The sequence below is a fragment of the Quercus suber genome, unplaced genomic scaffold (assembly GCF_002906115.3).
Source record: "Quercus suber isolate HL8 unplaced genomic scaffold, Cork oak 2.0 scaffold_3B, whole genome shotgun sequence".
NCBI classification, from domain to species: domain Eukaryota; kingdom Viridiplantae; phylum Streptophyta; class Magnoliopsida; order Fagales; family Fagaceae; genus Quercus; species Quercus suber.
The window spans coordinates 1,154,974-1,175,055 of NW_027071805.1; the positions used below are offsets into that span (position 1 = coordinate 1,154,974).

General features: G+C 33.3%; 1 long non-coding RNA gene across 1 annotated transcript; it reads left to right on the top strand.

Moving 5' to 3' along the window:
- The first annotated feature begins 2,370 nt into the window (after positions 1 to 2,370).
- Positions 2,371 to 3,609, top strand: LOC136066210 (uncharacterized). The gene is made up of 2 exons (XR_010627659.1): positions 2,371 to 2,992; positions 3,091 to 3,609. It is a non-coding gene; the product is annotated as an uncharacterized LOC136066210 (long non-coding RNA).
- Positions 3,610 to 20,082: the final 16,473 nt, after the last annotated feature.

Consider the following 20,082-nt stretch of genomic DNA (forward strand, 5'->3'; position numbering starts at 1 on the left):
TTGAAATATGGATTCATTGTACCATCAAAGGTAACATGAGTGAAGAGTGGGTACCTAGCATGGTGGTCAAAAGGTTCGTACACAATCTTAGTGGTTTGACACCGTAATGTTGGGTTCATTTAATGGTGCTTCCCAACGTGCATTGTGTAACATTCTTCTAAGCAAGGTCCCTGAACACGGATACCTTATGATTCTTTGTTTTTGCATTCATCCAAGCATCGAAAAACGAGATCCAAATTTGGGTTGTATATATTGTTCAAAACGTAGTGACTAAAAAACTTCTTGAAACACATACTCCATGTTTAAAATTTTGATTTTTCGAATTTTTCAAATGTCTGCATACACATTATAAATTCACTCTCAATACAATTATGAATTGAGTAATAAACATAATCAAGTTTTGAAAAATGAGAGAGTGAGATTGGAGCTGAAAATGGATGAAAAAAGGAAGAGCCAAGGTCGGTAGCTTGCATTTCAAAGAGATTAAGAATAACAAACACCATTATTCCTAACAAAACTTTACTCATAAATTTCTTATTCATAGATTTGCTTCCACTCAGGATCTATTTGAGAATAGTTTATTTAACTGAAACTGAAAACATTTTACTGAAAATACTATAAATAAAACTAAAAGTTAACTGAATTAGTATAGTGAGACTCATAAATAGTACTAAAAAGTGCAATGGGACTTATGCATAATAGCAAAAATAAGCTAAATAGTAAAAAAAAAAAAAAAAAAAAAAAAACTATCCAATATAAGCTATCCAAACGCAACCTTAAGATTTATTTTTATTTAAAAGCTAAATTTAGAATCATAACTAACCCTTTAGTTCTTATACCTTATATACCATTGAAGATTGACATTTTTGAAACAAAGTTATAAAAATAAAACTATCTAGTCTTAAAATATTTTTGTTCAAATAAGTTTTTTTTTTTTTAATAATAATTTTGACTTATGGAATGTATAAGCAATTTAAAGTTATGTGACTTACACTTTCAGTAATGTCGTTTGGATAGGGTCAATAAGTGATTTTTCTCACAAAGGCTACATATGCTCTTAAGAGTGCAATAAATATCAAGTAAACATGTGAGAATGAATGAACCACAAATCGTAATATATAATATCAAAGAAACCATTTTAAAATTTTTGAATGATGATATTGGTTAGCAAAGCATCATACATATTAGAGTATATGAAGTTCAAATTATTCATTTATGAAAAGACAATGCAAATAAGCAATCTAAGCAGTGACGGAACCAGGATTCATACCTGGAGGGCCAAAGCTTAAAACCAAAAAAAAATTTATGAAAATAAAAACTAACATCTATTTCATATTCAACAAAATATTACATACAAAATAAGTGTTTCTTAAACATTTCATATTATAAAACACATCAACAAAGTATAACATACAAAATAAGTGTTTCTTATTTTGTGCACGATTTTTGTTTAGTCCTTTTTTTTTTTTTTGGTAGTTAAAGGGGCATGAATTTTATTTATTTATTTATTTTCTTGTAGGTCAATATCTAAATATTTTAGAGGATGAGAGACATATATATATATATATATATATTTAAGGGCAAATCTTAATTTTTTGTATACCATTTTTTTTTAGCTTATATGCATATATTAGTTTTTTTTGTTGGGGGGGGGGGGGGGGCATACCCCCCTCTGCCCTAGTGTAGGTCCGTCCCTGAATCTAAGTATTTTCTAATAATTTTGAATTTTGTAATATATAAGCAATCTAAAGTTATGTGATTTACACTTTCAATAATATCGTTTGGTAGGGTCAAAACATTTAAAATATGTTTTTATGTTTTTTATTTTTATATAAAATAGAAATTCTATTATAGCCTAATCTAAGTATATATGTGTATGAAACTCTTTTCTGGAGACTTGAACCCCAACTTTTGCCCCCATACCCCACAAGCACTTAACAACTAATTTTTTTCACAAGAGTCATATATGCTCCTATGAGTACAATAATTATCATTTTTTTTAGAAACCAATAAATATCAAATAAACGTGTAAGGATGAATGAACCACAAATTGTAGTATATATTATCAAAGAAACAATTTTAAAGTTTTTGAATGATGACATTGGTTGGCAAAGATTCATATATATATATATATATATATTAGAGTATATGGATTTCAAATTATTTTACTATTCATTTATGAAAAGACAATGTATATATATAGTGACAATTATATGCAAAATATTTTGCTCAAACTTCGTGAGAAAAATTATTCCAAATTTTGGTGAGAAATTTAATGTGAAGCTAGTAGAATAAATTGACTCGATCAAATAAAACTTTGTAACTTCGAATTGAAATAAAATAATTCAAGGAAGATGCTATATATTCTCTCTCTCTCTCTCTCTATATATATATATATATATATATCACGCATTCCTTGGTTTTTCTGGTCTTGGGTTTTTGCGTTGGACTTTACCTTTCTTTCAATTCTCTCCAAGACCCACCACGCAAAAACCCTAGGCTGGTCCCTCTCGCCGCGTAACCAAGTCCTGTTTTTTCGTTTACCAAACGAGCCCTCTTTGACAATTCGCTTTATTGGAATAGTTGAGCCCCTGCCTGATGACCACGATGATGATAATGGACTCATGGGACCCTGATGACTTTCTTATTTGCTTGCAAATTCAATGCCTATGGGTTTGATTTTTTGTATTCCCGGCCGACCCCTTTGTTCCTTTCCTTTCACTTTCCATCTTTCAAAGTCAACTTTTTTTTGGTGGGTTTTGTAGTTTGTACTTGAAAGTTCATTTTTTTATTTAAAAATTTGGGTCTTCGGTCTTGGCTGTGGAATGGTGGGAAATGGGTCGTTTTCTTTAGCTTTCTAGAATAAGGGTTTACTTTTATTTTATTTGTTTTTGTTTTTGTTAGTTATGCATATAGATATATAAATATTTTTAATTGAGAAAAAATGAAAGATGGTTGGTGATGAGGAAATTTGGGGTTTTGAACTAATAAGGTCAGTTGTTTTTTAATTTAAATACTAATTAAGAGCGTTTCTCTTTCTCTTTCTTTGATTTTCTTATTGGTGGGCTTTTTACAAATATTGATTTTTAGGTTGTCAGGTCAATATTGGAGGGAATTGGAATAGGAATTGGGTTGTTGAGACTGGGTTTTGATTGGATAATTTTTTTTCTTTGGTTGGTGTTCTTTCATCTGAGAAAAGCTTTGTTGCTTAAAGTTTATTGTTGATTGGAGGAGGGTTTGTAAATTTTAGAGCATTATAGTTTTTCATGATGATGATGATGAAGATTTAATAGATATTTTGATTTTTTAAGATAACAAATAGATAAATTTGTGTCTGGTTTTTGCTGTTTCTTTGTTTTTCTTTGGAATTTGAGGCTTCTGATTGGGTAGTTGAGGTTTTCAATTTGGGTTCTTTATGATGGATTTGAGGGCAAGTGAGGATATTGGAGGTATTAAGACACTAAAGAAGATGGATAATGAAGAGGCAGGCATGAATTCAAAAGTGAAGTGTACAGGAGGTGTTAGTAGCAAAGATATGATGTTCAGAGCAGATAAAATTGATTTGAAAAGCTTGGATTTGCAGCTGGAGAGGCACCTGAGCAAGGTCTGGTCTTCGACAAACGCTAATTCCCAAAAGCCCAAAGAAGAGTGGGAGATTGATTTGTCTAAAATGGATATCAGATATGTTATAGCTCATGGGACCTATGGTACTGTATACAGGGGTACTTACGATAACCAAGATGTTGCAGGTGATCTTTCTATTGTCTTTTCTTCTCATTTGTATGTTTTCTTTTTCTTGGTGCAGAAAAGATTAGGATGTCTGGACTTTCTAGCTTTTTTGGATTTTTATAATGTTCCCCGCCTTTGCCTTCCATACTTTTGATCAATCAGAGATGTGATTTTTGGAGCTTGAACATCCTGGTATAATTGCCTGTTAAAGGCATACATAGGTGCTATACCTTAGTTTTCTCACAACCATGTGGTTGCATTGGTCAATAATCACATGATTGAGTTTAATTTTATTTGGGAAAGATGACACTGTTTGTGTTGCATTGGTCAATGTGGCTATGCGTTTGAATTTATTTAGGGAATCTAAGGTACATCACCTAAGGAATTGTACCTAAAATTTGCCCACCTATTAATATATTTTATATTTTCCTGTCATCATGTTCTAGCTTTACATGCATATGTATGGGAAAAAATATGTGGACTTGTAGAAAGATCTTCTATGTAACACTGGTATCAGTTTGATATGACTAGCCCTTAGGATGAGCTTTCGGAGTTGTTTTAGCCTCCTCTGGTGGTAAATTGAGATTTATCAAAGAAACGTGAGAACAAAATTTAAAACATGTGTACCAATTTATTTTGATTTTCTTTTGAAATAGAGAGTGCTTTAATTGATAGACATCATCTTATTGTCTGGGGTTTTTAGTTTAAATTTGATCAACACATTAGTCACCTTTTTTAATTTTGAAATTAAGCTGGAGTGAGTTCTAGCTTCTAACTAATACTAGTCATGTGCTTTTGGGTCTTGTGGTTGAGATTGATATAAATGATTTAAGGCTGCGTTATTGTCTTGTTATGTGACTGGAAGTTGATGAGAACCTGAGTGGGTTTAATTCACTACTGAATTAGTTTATGTAGACTTGTAAATGTCCAAACCATTTCTCTAGAAACCAACATTTTTTCACTTATGGTTATTGCAATGGACATCAAGCTGCAGTTTAATAATCTTGTTACTCTTGTAGCTTGTAAAAAGTTCTGTTCTTGTCTATTTTGAACAAGTTTTGCTCTGCTTTTTGTTAAATTGATTTTCTCAGTAATTTTCATTGATTATTTAAATATTCTCCTCTGAATTTTTTCGTCTTTTTATACTTGATAGTGTGTGTGCCGTGGGGAAGTAATTTTCTGCTAATTTTTTTGTCTTGTGTCTTCGAAAAAGATTTGGTATTTTTCTGGGGATGTAACTTTTTGTTTGTTATGTAGAGAAGTATTTTTTTTTTGGCATTGTATGTTTGTTAATTGTTCCCCATATGATTTTACTCATGGAACTTTCCATCTTGATGCAAATGTAGTATCACTTGTGTACCATAGGTATTTTGTTGTCTACTAAGCATTTTGCAACCATAGAAATGACACTCACCATCATTTGCAGTTGTGAGCAAATTTGAGTCTCGAATGATATTATATTTTTGTTAGAATTTCTATAACACCAGCATAGATATCCTACTTCTTGAAAATTTAGGTAGTAGGTAGTAATTGTGAATAAATTGGTTTGATTTTAAAATGATTAAGGGTAAATTTTGATCTTGGGTTTTTATTTTGTTTGGGGGGGGGTGTTTGTGAGTTCATGAAAGAAGGCTTGTTAGTTATCACATTGTATTTATGACATTTACGAACTGCCAAGTTATATCATTGTGGTATTTATGCATTAAGTTGTACTTAAAAGAAAAAAATTATGCATTAAGTCGTGTCTAATTTATGATACAATATTGGTTAAAAACTTGGGGAAATTGTGAAAAAAAAGAAGGAATTTAATTATTGAATTTGGAATGATACATTGGTTGGCTGGTTGTGAAAAAATAAATTTGGTCTTGAGCAGAAACTTATTGACTGAATTCATAATGACTTTTTAGTGACATGAATTGTTGAGTAATGACTAATGATTGTTAGTTTGTTATTGTTGCCTTGTTGCAACTAAACTGATTAGTTATTGCTATTATTGGATCTAGTTGTGACATTCATTGATTGAGAATGAGCTATATGATATTGTATTTGCTAGAAAAATTATAATTTGACATTGTTGTGGAAACTTTGTGTTTTTGTTGGTTGGAAATTTTTTTACTAAATGAATTTCGATGCTCCACTTGGATTTGGTGCCCTTAGGGACCCTAACCACCTCCTCCTGGTAGTACTAACCCTAACCCACCTAAACTTGCAACACCAATTGGACTTGGTGCATCACTTCCCCCACTGCCACCTAAACAAGGTGGTAAGGACCCATCTATAGTATGACAATACTTCATTAAGTTGGCTAGTCCTGATCCCAAGAAGCTAAGGTCTAAAAGCAAGTATTGTAAAAATCAATATAATTGTCATGATAAGAAAAATGGTACTTTAGACATATTGCCCTACACGAAGGTGCGTAAGAAGTGGCATTTTCCCTATGATGATAAGTAAAAAACTTTGTCTTTCCAAGCTAAGAGGGAAGGGGAAAGTGGTTCAAATGTGTTAGTGGTTGCAAACTATAGTGAAAAGAGGATAAGGTTGGCGTTGGCAAGGATGATCGTTATTGATGAATTACCTTTTAAATTAGTAGAGCTTCAAGACTTTCAAGAATTTATGGAAATAGTTGAGCCTAGGTTTCCTATTCCCCGTCGCATTACTATTGCAAGGGCTTGTAAGAAGATTTATTCTAGTAAGGTGGATATTTTGTGAATGGCTTTTGTTGGGCAAAAGGTTTGTGTGACAATAGATACTTGGATGTCCATACAAAACTTGAACTACATGGTAGTCACTGCACACTTCATTGATGGGGATTATAATAGGCCAAAAACGTATTGACCTCTTAAGATAAATTAACCAATTAATTTTGCCAACTGAATTAATTAAGTTAATTAACATGCAAATGCGTGGTAGCACAAACAAATCACCAATAAACTAATTATGCAGCGAAAAATAAATAACACAGTAATTTGTTTACGAATGGGAAAAACCTAATGGCAAAAACCCCACCGAGTGATTTTCAGGTCACCACTCCTGAAATTCCACTATTATCACAACAAGTGGTTACAAATAAAGGAATCTAAGTACTTTATACCAACCTACAGTTGAACTTTTACCCCAATACCTAATTGGACTTGTTTTATAGTGACAATTTTCCTTTTTGATGCACGGCTCCCAAGTACGTGACTAACCAATGAGTGGATTCCAGTACACGACTTCAATCACCAACTGTAGAAGGTTGTTAGTTACAAAGTTCTTCAGTTTATCCCAACGATGAATATCAAGAAGATGCTTGGTCACAAAACTCAAAGGTGCACGTACACAGCAACTTCTTCAAGAATGATGAATTAGGGCAAAACTTTGTCTCTGGTCACAAATTGCTCGAACATACTTTTCTCAATGCTTGTGCAACTTGTGTACTCTTTGACGGCCCTTAAAACAATCCTTTTATATGTTTAAGGTTAGGAGAAAAGAATGCCCAAACACATTAACATGGATCCTAAGAAAACAGAACAGAAAAATCTGTTTTTCTTAAGCCTCGACAGATAGGAGGTTTCGAGTAGCTGTCGAGTAGGTGTTGAGTACACGGGACTGAACAACTCTCTTAAGCTCGATATATACAACTGTCGAGCCAGTTGTCGAGCTTTAATGAACTTGCATTTTCTCAACTTGTTTCTTAGACAGATTTGATGACTTCAACACTTGATCTTGAAACCTTATTTCTTGAAGTATTAAAAACACCTAGAACTACCCAATTACAAGTAAAGTGCGTTTTGCCAAATGATTAGCCAATTATATAAAAGAATACATATGTTTTTAACAAGTGAACCACATATGTCCTAATAGATTGGACTTACCAAAAGAAAATCTTGAACTTTTGCCCTATAGCTAATCACAAAGGAGACACCATAAGTAGAGTGGTTGAGTCATGTTTGTTGAAGTGGGGTATAGATCGGTTGTTTACTATTACCGCGGACAATGCTAAATCTAATGGTGTGACAATTGATTATGTGAAGAAGAAAACAAAAGAAAGAGATAGTAGCATATTGGGTGGTGAGTTCATGAATATTGTTGTGTACATATCTTGAATTTGATAGTGCAAAGTGGTTTGAAGTCCATTCATGAATCAATTGCCAAGGTTCAGAATGTGATGTGGTATGTGAGAGCCTCTCCTGCAAGGTTTGAGAAGTTTCAAGAATGTGTTGAAAATGAGAAAATTAAAGTCAAATGTTTGTTGTCCCTTGATGTGCCAACAAGGTGGAATTCAACTTATCTTGTGTTAGATTGTGCTTTGAAATTTGTGAGAGCATTTGATAGGTTGGAAGAGGAAGATGAGCATTATAAACTTTATTTTTGTGAAACGGATGGAGATGGGAAAAAACCCATTGGACCTCCTAACTATCTTGATTGGGAAAATGTCAAGACCTTTGTAAAATTTCTTGGCATATTTTATGAGGCGACACTTAGATTTTTTGGGTCCTTGTTTGTCACTTCTAATACATACTTCAATGAGCTAATTAGTATTGAATATCAATTGCAACAATTGTATAGTGTAGATGAGGATCCACTTTTGAGGAGTATGGTGGTAGAGATGAAAAAAAAATGATAAGTATTAGGGAAGTATAGATAATATCAATTTGATGCTTTTTGTTGCTGTTGTTCTTGACCCAAAGTATAGATAGAAGTATGTCAAGTTTTGGTTCAGGGAATGGTATGGAAAGGACAAGGGGGATGCGATGAGCTTTAAGGTTCGGGATGCATTGAAGAGGTTGTATACGGAGAGAATGGGTCAGAATGAAGCTTCAAATTCTAGCAGTAGTGGTAGTAGTAGTGTAGTAGTGCTTCATTGTCTAGGGACTCTGGGCCAAGTGTTGGTAATGCTTCATTGTCTAATTGCATTAAAAGCTATAATGATAGGTTTAAGCAACACTTGGTGGACGAGGATAGTGTGGAATACAAATCTAAGTTAGATAGGTATTTGTTGAAATATTCTAAGGACCTTGATGTGGAAGATTTTGACATTTTGATGTGGTGGAAAATGAATTCTTCTAGATATCGAGTCCTTTCCCAAATTGCCCGTGATGTGTTAGTTATTCTTGTCTCTACAGTTGCATCCGAGTCTGCTTTTAGTACGGGTGGACGTGTTTTGGATTCGTTTCGTAGTTCACTATCTTCTACTACTGTTAAAACCCTTATTTGTACCCTGAATTGGTTGAAGGATGCAAAGAATAAAAGACCAATAAAGCTTCAAGAGTGCATGGATAATGTGGAGGATATGGATGGTTTTGAGATTGACACTGGTGTGTATATATATATGTTCATTTTGTTTGTTGTATGCATCAATTGTTTATTTATTTACTCAATGCTTAAGAATCATTTTGTTTTGAATGAGATCGTAGAAATTGCATTGATTTGCCCAATGCCTATGGAGGAGGATCCAATCACCATTGTGTTGAATGATGATAAGTGATATGTTGCTCTTTGCTTGGAGTTAGTTAGTAGTTAGTATTATGTAAGTATACTTGCTATTATCACATTTGTGTTAATTATAAATATTTTATTGTTGATAAACGTTTTATGGTTATTAAAACGTGTTTATTTTGTTTTGTTTAGTATTTTGTAGGAGTTCTAGAATGATGCATAGTGCATAGACTTACTGGACAAAGGACTTACGGGAATTAGCATTCTTTTGCCTATATGCTAATTATATTTATACATATTATTGGTAGTGGACTTTTCACTAATGGTGGTTATTTAGTTACTTATGGGTGGGATTATCATTAAGGATATAAGCAATTAGCATTTTTTTGCTTAAATGCTAATTTAATTTGTATATCTTTATTTTGGCATTTGTGGACAGCAACAAATGGTTCTGTAATACGTTATTAAGTGGATAAATTAACGCTTATTGTTATTAACACTGACACACACAATGAAACTAATGATAATATATGTTACATGATAGTATTTTGGGAGTTGAATTCTTATTGAGGCAATTTCCAAACATTTTTGCATGGTGAAAGAAAAGAAAAAATTTGGATAGTTTGTCATTTTTGGACAAGTTTATGATGAAATTTGGACAAATTGTTTATGTGTGAATGAAATGATGAAATTTGGACAGTTTGTTTATGTGTGAACAGATTTGAACAGATTGAATAGGTTTTTGAACATATTTTATGTGTGAACAGGTTGAACAGTTTTTTTTTTTTATTTTTTATTTTTTATTTTTTTTTTAAATTATTATTGGGGATACAAGCAATTAGCATTCTTTTGCCTAAATGCTAATTTAATTTGTATATCTTTTGGCATTTGTGGACAGTGACAAATGGTTCTGTAATACGTTATTAAGTAGATACATTAACGCTTATTGTTATTGACACTGACACACACAGTGACACTAATGATATTATATGCTACATGATAGTATTTTGGGAGTTGAACTCTTATTGAGGCAATTTCAAAATATTTTTGCATGGTGAATGAAACGAAAAAATTTGGATCATTATGTGAACATATGTTTTGCACAGGTTTTGCATAGGTTTGAAATGAAAAATACAGTTTTGAAATTTTGGATCATTATGTGATCATTATGGATCATTATTTGAAATTTTGCACAGGTTTGAAATTTTGGATCATTATGTGATCATTATGAAATGAAAAATACATTATTTGGCATAGGTTTTTTGAACAGGTTGATATATTGATATTAGGCTTGAAAGTCCAATTTTTTTATTATTAAAAAAATAGTTTTTTTTAATATTTCAAACCGACCAAACCGACTAAACCGCACCGCAAAAAACCGCACCGCTATAGGTCGGAAAACCGACCCTAGGTGGTGTGCATCGGTTCTAATTATAAAAAAACCGATCTCTATCGGTTCGGTAATAAATTTAGCAAAAAACCGCCCTTACCGAACCGCGCACACCCCTACATTGAGGTGACATGGGTATTCAATGCAAGCAGAAGACTAGTCTTCTAGACTTTATAGAATCTCAGCCGAGGAGAGAAACACTCGGGAAAGCGACTTAAAACAAGCCTCCTCCTTCTCCTTAAAACAAACTTCCTCTTCCTTCTCAACCTGCCTAGCCCGTCCAACCTGAATTTGCTGGATTGAAGAAAAAAAGAGACGCGAAAGGCAAAGAGGTGATGGATGCTGGGAAGAGTCAGCTCGCCCAAGAAGAAGAGGCCCAAAGGATAGCTAAACAGTCCAAAGTGGGGCAAAGAGGCGTTGAGAAGAGAAGTGGTCCTCCTACACCTCCAGTATGGATCCTTGCTTCCATGTTGGATGGGGAACCCTTGCTAGCCAATGCCTCCATCCATGACTATCAAGGAGGGAAGGCCAGCTATGTGGCCAATGTGGTGGAGCAAGGCCTACTATTCCCCAACGACATGGGACATGGTAGAGTTAAGGAACTTGAGGAGGCACGAGGTCTTCCTTAGTTTGAAGAGGTACTTAGGCATGGCAAGGCTTTTAACTTACTTTTTTTTTTTTTTAATTTTTTTTACTGTTCACCTTATGCTCTCAATTTACCTTGTGTTTCCCTTACTTGATAGGCTGTTCAATCAAGGTAGAAGAGGTAGCCAGCCCCTGCCATAAACAAATGATGGAAGAGGAGGCTAGGCACAACGTAGCTGTTGAAGCCTCTGGGGTTGCTGATAAGACTATCAAGGACCTCAGAGACAAGCTACTAGAGGAGGAGAGGGAGAGAAAAAGTGCTACTGCTGCTTTGGAAGGTGCTGAGAGGCAAGTCGAGAACCAAAGAGTTCTCTTACACAATGCCGAAGACCAGCTAGCTGCTACCAAAGCGCAAATTACCTCTCTCAAGAAAAAATTAGTGGAAATGGGGAAGGCCAAAGATGATGTTGAAAGGGCTCGGGAAGAAGCGGAGAGGGCTCGGGAGTAGGCTGAATAGGATGGATATGACATAGGGATGGCAAAAATTGAGGCCAATCTTAAGGCCGAGGTCCCAGCGGTATGCATGCTTTACTGCTCCCAAGTATGGAATGAAGCCCTCAACCAAGTTGGGGTTGAGGTTTCATCTATACTTAAGAAGGCAGAGAATGTGTATTACCCCCCTGCCATCTGAGTGTGTGTTCCTTCTGGCTCGGGGGCTGATACTGCACCCAAGGTGGTAGAGGAGAGCACAAATAGTGCTACCAATGCTCCAGTTTCTTTTGATCTGTTGAGAAGGCCGAGGAGACCGAGCATTCTAGAGTAATAGAAAAAGAGAAGAACATTACTCAGGGAGTAGCCCACAATGCTGTGAAGCCTTCAACTGATACCTGAGTTCCTTCTGTCGAGAAGAAAGCTCCTGAAACAATGGAGATTGTCCTAGCTTCCCTCACTGTGCCTGTTAAAGCTGATTTGGCAAGCAAAGGCCCTGAAGCAGCTTCTAACCAACCTGTCCATGGACCTTCCAAGGACAAGATTGTAATGAAGCAGAAATAAATTGTAGTGTAGTAGATTTTTTTTTTTTTTTTTACCCTCTGCCCTAGTGTAGGTCCGTCCCTGAATCTAAGTATTTTCTAATAATTTTGAATTTTGTAATATATAAGCAATCTAAAGTTATGTGATTTACACTTTCAATAATATCGTTTGGGTAGGGTCAAAACATTTAAAATATGTTTTTATGTTTTTTATTTTTATATAAAATAGAAATTCTATTATAGCCTAATCTAAGTATATATGTGTATGAAACTCTTTTCTGGAGACTTGAACCCCAACTTTTGCCCCCATACCCCACAAGCACTTAACAACTAATTTTTTTCACAAGAGTCATATATGCTCCTATGAGTACAATAATTATCATTTTTTTTTAGAAACCAATAAATATCAAATAAACGTGTAAGGATGAATGAACCACAAATTGTAGTATATATTATCAAAGAAACAATTTTAAAGTTTTTGAATGATGACATTGGTTGGCAAAGATTCATATATATATATATATATATTAGAGTATATGGATTTCAAATTATTTTACTATTCATTTATGAAAAGACAATGTATATATATAGTGACAATTATATGCAAAATATTTTGCTCAAACTTCGTGAGAAAAATTATTCCAAATTTTGGTGAGAAATTTAATGTGAAGCTAGTAGAATAAATTGACTCGATCAAATAAAACTTTGTAACTTCGAATTGAAATAAAATAATTCAAGGGAAGATGCTATATATGGGAAGCCTAAATAGATTTATATCTAATTCGAGAGATATTAACAATTTTAAAGTCTGATAGAACATGATATTTTAAGTTAAGTGGACTTGTTTTTTTAAAGTAATTATGTATCTTGCCCATAAAAACTTTAAAAAGAGTTATAATGAAATTAATAAGTAATTGAAGCTGTGATTCACAGTGGCTAAGTGGTGGTCTTAATAAAGAGGACTTTGCGTTTCATGGATTTTCTTGCTATCCTGTTTTGGCCATCTGAAATATGAATCAAGAAAAATAGAAAAATTGGGAAAACCCTAATTTCACTTGAAACACAAATCAAACCCCCAATTCTTCTCCAACCTTTCAACTTGGCCAAATCTGGTCAAATACTGTGATCAAGAAACCAGATCTAAAGTTTGATTGAGTTAGATCAAGGTTTGACCAATTAAACATTCAAATTAGACAACTTTTGTTATTAGAGTTGAATACATTATAAGTTCTCCTAAAAATTATCTTGTAAATATATATACATCAAAGTTTTTAATTTTGGATACAATTAATTATGAATTAACGCTTACTTTAGTAATAAAGTTTATATATATATTAGTATTACAATTTGACCCCTCAAACAAAAAATCCTAGCTACACTTCTGGATACAAGTCATTGTCTCTGCCCTTAAAGAACTTTGAGTTCCTTGACCGTAAAATCTCAATGATTCTTTCACCAACGTGAATGTTTTCCAATGATCTTCCAATTCAACAGTGGATTTTTTAATCTGAACTAGCTCAAGATGGACACAAGCCTTTGGAAACTTTGATTTCCTTGACCGCAAGATTCAACTGTCAAATTTCTATGATCTTTTATGCAAATGAGCATCTTCGATTCCCTTTAGAATTGTTAATGCTAGATTTAGATGGCCAACACCCCAAACCACTTGATGCCTTGATGGTTTCTTGGTGAGACAGGTTGTGATATGTGTGTGAAGTGTGTGGACGCTTAAGTGATGTGTGCGCATTAATGAGTCCATTTATTATTTCTCCATTTTATCTACGAGTTGCCACCAACCATACAGTTTTTTTGATGTGATTGATCACATATGTCTAGTTGCTAACCTATTTTATCGAAATGGCAAAATCTTGTAGGTCAATAAACGATGTTTGCTTTTCTTTGTGAGGAGAAGTTTGGCTAAAATCTCTTCACACCCACTTATTTACAAGAGGGAAAAAAAAATGTCTAGTTTGATATATTTGTTGTTAAAAGGAATAAAATTGTTTTTTCATTATATACAATAGTTATAACAATAGGGTAGAGGGATTTAACCCATTAACATCTCCGTTAGAAGTATTAAGAAGTGTCAATTGAGCTGTAGGATTTTGTAATGCATTTCCCTTTAAAAAAAAATCGGCTTTAAATTTGGTATTCAAATATACATTTTTCTCCACACACATATATATCATAAATGTTTTCATAGGCATATTTCCAATAGATTAGGGTTTTTTTTTTTTTTTTTTTTTTTTGAGAAGTTCACTTACATACTAACTAAAACTAATTATGATTTTATTTTATTTTAAATTGATAAAAATTTAATTGATTTTGCAATTTCGTTTTACTTTGTATTAAAACCGAAACAATTATGTGATTTCCAAACACCCTTCCCATATTATCTTATTTTCTTAGGTCTCTTAGTACATTCACTTCTCCGATTAAATTCAAACACATATTTGCATGGACCAATCAATTACAAATAGGGAAATGTTAACGAATGCCCTAAGGGCATTGGTTTAAGGACTATTTTCAGAAACGTTTTATGAGAAAATGATAAAGCAATTAATTATGTTGACAGCTTTTTGAGGAATTCTTAGGTACTCCTAGAGCACTGAGAATGGTGTTCCCTCCTCTCACATTCATGGTGGAGTCTGCTCATTAAATTCATGGCTGGGTCCCCCATGAATGTGAGAGGAGGGAGTACCATTTCACTATACTCCTAGACTACTTAAGAATTTTCCTAGCTTTTTATATTTCCTATGAAAATGATGTTAAACTTTCCTACTATGGTTTATTAATAGTTGCCCTAAAGACATTCGTTAACATGATCCTTACAAATAATGTTATATTTCAAAGAACAATTAAATTCAATACAGTTAGGTGTTTAAATTTATTGTATTGAATTTAACTAGGAATTATTACACCTAAGGAACTACAATTAATTTACCATTTAGGGCGGGGGGATTTTTTTTTTTTTTTTTTTTTTTGGGTTAAAAGGTGGGGGGAAATTTTAGGTAAAGCTGTTGTACACTAGATTTTTCAATTAAATTCAAACTAATGCTTGCATGAACCAAAAACAATGATATATTTTTGAAGAACAATTAATTTTAGTTCAATTATGTGTTTGAAATTCATCGGGAAGCCTAATGTACAACACTTAAAGAATTATACATAGTTGTTACCATTGGAAACAACTTAATTGCAGTTCATTAGGAGCAATATATTAAATTTCCCAATTAAATTCATACACATGTTTGCATGGACCAACGAGCACAAACAATGTTTTATTTTCTTAAAACAATTAAGCTATTCAATTCTATGTTTGAATAAAATTGAGAAATTTAATGTACTACACCTAAGGAATTGTAAATATTATTTACCCCCTTTGAGGGCAAAACTTAGGAATTATACCGTTTATGGGCATGAGCATTGGTGTGTGCCTTAGAGGATGGGTGTCCATGCGCGCAATGGTGAAGTTGAGATCTCTCTATTTGAAATGGATCCATTCCATAGTTCATATTAAATATTATAATTCTATTAATGGACTCAATGCCACTCGTTTATTATTATTTTTTATATAAGTTTACAATTTTAAATGATGTGGCATTTTGTACAATATCATATACAAGAAATAAAATTTTAACCATGAAATGGAGCCTCCACATTTCAATTGAAATGATGAGGAACCTATTCCATAAATTTATTGGGTGTCTAGCTCAAGTTTGGTCTTGTCAATCCTGAAATTGAAGGAAAAGTAAATTAAATGATGAAAATAACAAAAAATAGTGAATAAAAACATGTAATGCATTTATAATTTGTAAATTTAAATAATGCCCCTATATTTTTACTAAAAATAAATTACATGTTTGGTCCCTAAACTTTGCATTGTGTGTTAATTTAGTCCCTGACTTTTTAAATATGTTAATTTAGTCTCTAATCTTTTTGTATTGTGTCAACATGGTCAATGATGTTAATTGATGAATGAAAGATGTTGTATGATTAACGGTCAAAATAAAAAAGCCACATCATGTGACACATATACTACTACGTGGAATAAAAAATAAAACCATTTTGCCTAACCGACTAATTTCAATTTCAATTAATTAATTTAATTAAATTAAAGAAAATTGAAGCCGGTCTTATATTAATTATAAGCCCTAGAAAATATGGAGACTTGGAGGATTGAGATTCGGTTGATCAGTCATTGTTGATGTTGTTGCTGTCCTTGAGGTTGGAATTTACACTTTTTCTTTCATCTTTTTCCCTTCCCTCTAAATGTGATTATTTATTGGAATAGATGAGTCATGCATGCCATAATTGGATCAGAAGTCTCATAATTGCTGAACGGAGTTATATGGTATTTGAATTGGGAAAAGGTCTTAATTTTGCGTCAATGGATTTTGAATAGTATACAATTTATTTTAGGCTATGTTTAGTAACAGTTTTTGTTTTTTTGTTTTCAAAAACTTGTTTTTGAGAATAAAAAGAAAAAAAAATTCTTGTATTTTCAAAATCAAAAACATGTTTGGTTAGTTGAAATGAAAAAAACTTGTGTGAGAGAAGAGAGAGAAAAAAATACTGAAATTTGTTGTTACTAGAATTCGAATTTTAGTGCTAACTCATTAAAATGGGAAAATTCATTAAATTAGCCTTGTGTTTCATTAAGTTTTCAAAAATACAAATTGAAATCAACTCTTTACCTATTTTCAATTTTCTTCACAAATTGAATTTTGAAAACAATTTTTGTTTTCTATTCATTTTGGACTGCCAAACAAGTTTCTAGTCTAAAAAATAGAAAATTATTTTTGAAAACAGAAAATAAGGAAAAAAAATTGTTAACAAATCTTTCTTTATTTTTCTTTTCATAAACAATTATACAATTAAACATTGGAATTTCTTTCATTTTTATTCCACATGGTAATTAGGAGTCATCTAATGTGGCGTAAAAATAATTTTTTATTTTAACTGTTAGCCACACACATCAATATTTTTCATCAATTACTTAACAGCAGACACCATTTTGACCCAATACCAAATTGTTAGGGACTAAAGTCACTAAACTGACACATTTGAAAGGTTAATAACCAAATTGATACACAACACAAAGTTTAGAGATCAAATACGTAATTTACCCTCTTACTAAAAAAATGTATTGCATTTGTATAAATGACTAATACATCTTTATTGTTCCTGTAAGAACTCAAAAAAATCAAACAGCCTAAACCCACTTAGAATAGTGAGGTTTGTACTATTCAACTAGGCCCAAATCAATACATTTGTAAGAAAGTGGATCAAACAAAAAGGGAGGGCTTAGCCTGAGGATAAAAAAAGGGAAGAAAGACTAAGGATCATGGATTATGTGTATAAATGGCTTATCATAAGCTTGCCCGAGGAGGCATATAATACGCAGAATGATGCACTGTTCACTCTCTTCTCTCTATGTTATTGCTCTAACTCTTATCTTTCTGATACTTGTGCTTGCCTCCTCTTTTTCTAGAAATTTCTTTTCCTTTATATACTCATTTTTACTTCACAACTTAGCCGCCCATCTTTACCTAACCCAATTCCCATCATGACACTTGTCCTCTTAAACATCTACTGAAGGTGGTAGAATGAGCTGCTTAGCTGTAAACTATACTGTTCAAGTCACTTCCTCATTAATGCAGCTAATAACGTTGTTACCAACCATTTAATGCAAAGGCAGCAAGCTATTTCTCGTTGAAAACTTCCCCTACCCTCCTTGATTCTCTCTTCTCACCCTGTCCTTCACAACTGGATCTCCCAATAGTCCTTTGCCTCTTCCCTTCCTGGGGTAGATTCCCTCTTCGGGCTAATGATGCCTTAGTAATAATAATAACAGCCCAACAATCCCTTCCTCGGTCCTCGGGCCCCCACGGTTCCATTTAATTACTCTTATATAATACATAACTCATTAAATTAGAGTGTAATTAATGTATATTTTCAATAAAATAGATAAGTTTATAAATTATTAATACACTATTATCTACCTCTAATTACTTTTTTTTTTTTTTTGGGAGAAATGAATGTATTTTAAGTTCTAAACTTCTTCAAATATTTGAATATTCCATTAAATGTGAGATTTTATTAATGTTAGAAGAAAGTTTGACTACAAATCCCACTAAAAAACTTAACATGACCACATATTTTGAAAATCTAACCATTAGATTGTATCATGTTTTTTATGTTCTTAACACGTATGTTAAAAATTTCATATCAAGTGGATGTTATTTATTATTCGATTCATAAATTGATTTTTTATGCATAATTACAAAAACTTGAATTTTAAACATTTGATTCATGACATAGTTATTGATCTTTAATTTTTTGAAAATTTTGCAAGTATAGAGGATATAAGGATATAAGAAGAAATGATTTGTTAAAATCCACACCCAATAAAATACATATTGAGTGGAATTGTAACTACTAGCTACAACCAAGTTTTTATTTTTATTTTTAAAAGATATATATATATATATATATATTGTGGGGGGAGTAAAAGCCCAAAACCACTTTACAGGCCCAGGGCGCCCCGGTAAGGACTATTAAATTTCCGAGGAGCAAGAGGTGGTTGACGCGGCCCATTTGAAGGCAGGAAGCCCAGAAATGAAGGGGGAATGTCGTCCGAAGAGGTCATTGCTAGTCCGAGGACGTCCTTCTCCTCGGTCATTAATGGCCTTGATCAGGCAAACATGTGGAAGATCCAAATAGCCTTCCTCACAATCCCAATGATAGTGATAAATCCTGAGTGGATCCAGGGATGATCAGAGCTAAAGAAAATATCTAGGGGAAAAGCTGCTACCACCGCATTTAATGTGATGCAACAGCTTTTCTGGCCGCATTTATGTGGAGAAGACCCCTGAACAGTGCAACCTCAGCTACCGCCACTCATAAAGAACTAAAGTAGACACACGACATGACATGCACTCGAGTGGATGCGTGGATGAAGAACAAGTGGACGATAGAGATGATAGGAAGGGATGCTATATAAAGAAGAAGGGTCCCTGATAACGGGGGATCGGAAAAAAGAAGAAGAAAGAGAGAGAAAAACTTTACTGTAGCTCTGAGTATGGTAATCATGGTTCATTCAATAAAACGCCTCCTCGGACATTCATTCATAGAGTTATCTAAGCCTTAGTTCATGTTATCAGCACTGTACGTAACCTAGCCCACTGCTCTGTGCTTCATAACCAGCCCAGCTCTTTCGCCCACTCTCTACAAATTCATTGTTTTGGGTCCGTTGGGCCTTTAACCTACATCCTGTGGGCTCGGGCAACAAAAGCCGACCCTACATATATATATATATATAATCAAGTAAGTCTTTATATATCAAGTAAGTTTTTTTTTTTTTTTTTTCGGTAAACCATGATTTAAAATTAAAACTAAGGATTTACAAGTCTATTACAATACATATTAGCTTTATCAATAGCCAAAATAGCCTCCACAAACGGTGGGTTACAAAAAACATCAAAACTATACAATGATTGTGCTCCCAATTTAGCCAATGCATCAGCGCATTGGTTTGCTTCTCGAAAAGCATAGATCACGCACTTGCAGGGAAAATCCTTCAAAAGGTTCCTGCAATCGGTTAGAAGTGGTTCCATTAATGAATTTTCAGTGTCATTGTTCAAAAGGATCACAACACTCGAAGCATCAAGTTCAATTATTAGCTGCTGAATCCCCATCTCCTTAGCAAGAATCAACCCATCTCTAAGCACCCACAATTTAGCCAAGGCCCTGCTAGTGTACCCGAGCCCCTTGCAAAGCCTTTAAGCCAAGCCCTATCATGATCCCAGATCAAAAAAAAAAATCCCAGATCAAAGCCTTTTAGCTACAAAGCTCTTAAATAATACGAAGTATCATAATTAGTAATATACGGGAACAAAATAGATAAATTTATACTTATGTTATCCT